The sequence below is a fragment of the Silene latifolia genome, chromosome Y (assembly GCF_048544455.1).
Source record: "Silene latifolia isolate original U9 population chromosome Y, ASM4854445v1, whole genome shotgun sequence".
Taxonomy (NCBI): domain Eukaryota; kingdom Viridiplantae; phylum Streptophyta; class Magnoliopsida; order Caryophyllales; family Caryophyllaceae; genus Silene; species Silene latifolia.
Genome location: NC_133538.1, coordinates 215,380,057 through 215,382,003, shown reverse-complemented (window position 1 = coordinate 215,382,003; position 1,947 = coordinate 215,380,057).

The window sequence follows — 1,947 nt, the reverse complement described above, 5'->3', positions numbered from 1 at the left end:
TTGTTAAACTAACGAAGATATAAATTTCCGGAGAAGACATAATGAAATAATAATAAAACGCAATAACGGAAATTAGGGCAAGAAAGAACGATAACATAAAACAGGAATTAAGGCAACAAGAAGGTTAATTATTATTAAGGGAAGAGAGGAGATTACAATCTAAGCGATTCCGGCGTAAAGAACGACCGAGTCCGAGTTGAAATAATCCCAAACTAAAAGCAACAGTTGAAGGAGAAAAGTGACGTATGAAAGTAGTAGTAGCTTTCTCCCCGTAAACTTAGATAATGAAAGAGATACCTAATAACCTAGTTAAACGTAGGTTAAATAGGAAACAAACAATGTTTAGCGAAAATTAAACACACGGACTGAATCAAAGCCCACGCCCGTGAAAACCTCTCGATCGAGTGGATTAAACCACTCGATCGACCATCATCTCAGCAGAAGTCCCTCGATCGACCAGCAGGTTACTCGATCGAGGAATTGGTCATGTTCAGCTAACTCGATCGAGGAAGGAACCTCTCGATCGACCAACAGGGGGGCTAGAAACCACTCGATCGACCAGCAAACAACACGATCGAGTACTTGTATCTTCAATTCAGCTCACGTCCTCACCCAAGTGCCTCGTAATGCGTGCCACGACGCTTCCAAGTGCAGTACTCTACTCTGGGACAATCCTGTCTCCTCTAAATGCATGCAAAAAAGGGCAAAAAGGAACATGGTTCCACTACTTTCGCGATCATTCCTACAAAAAGGACAAAATACACCAAAGTAGCCAATTCGGGGCAAAATACCATACAATAGTATAGAAATGCATAGAAATACGTGCTGAAATAGGCTAAAAAGACTATACATTAGGCACGTATCACTTGTTGTGATCTCAACTTATGCACATGTTATGTTTGATGAAATGCGAGCCTATGAATCCTTGCATTTTTTACCCATCACTTACCTTTTCAATGAGACTTGTAAGACATAAACCAACTCGAGTCTCATTAGACCATGCATATAGTTGAGTAGGGAGGATTAAGTCGACTTGTAGGTGTTGTACAATCTAATCGATTCGGCTCCAGGATCCAAATCTTCCTAGGATTGTAAGATATAAACCAACTCGATCCTATCACAACAATAATTGCTTGCTTATAATTTGACAATATGTTTGTATGATCAATTCCTATGAATCCCTATGACCCCATGACACCCTAGTGCTTTTAATCAATTGTTTACATCTCATTTTAGTCATCTTGCTTGCTTACTTTAATTGTTATATAGTTTAGTGATCTTCTCATATCAACCTAAATTGTGACACCCCTAGACACCGCTACTTGCAATCGAAAATCCTACATCAATACCCGTCCCTTGGGATCCGACCTTTACTTGCCTCTTTACTAATAGGAGAGTCGTTTGTGAAGTTATAAATATTGTTTTGGTCTAGGTGCTCCTAACGACAAGTAACCGAAATCTAAGCTCAAAGCGGACCGACCAATGGGTATTCTATCGAGTGGGACTTACTCTGTCGATTAAGTAGCTTTTTACGCAAAACAGTAGGCTGCCTGTAGGGTACTCGATCGAGTAAGTATGACACTCGATCGAGTAAGTGGCACTCGATCAAGTAAGTGACTTACTCGATCGAGTAAGTGCGTATTACAGGGTGTTTTAGCCGGGTTTTGTTAATAATGCGGGATTAAAATAAAAGGATTCCGTCACTTTCCCTTAAACACTTTTATCATCTAAAAACCTTTCAAGAAAAGATTAGAAGTTACGTTGTTCGCTTTCGCCGCATTATTAGCAAATCCCAAGGCTTGCATTATCGGATTGTTCTATTCTTTATGCCGTTGTGATCGTTGTGTCGAGGGTAAGCTTCTTGTATAATTTTTATAATATTTTGATAAGTTTGATTAAACCCTAATTGGGTAGTTTTGAGGGTTTTGGGGGTATTATGATGAGTAG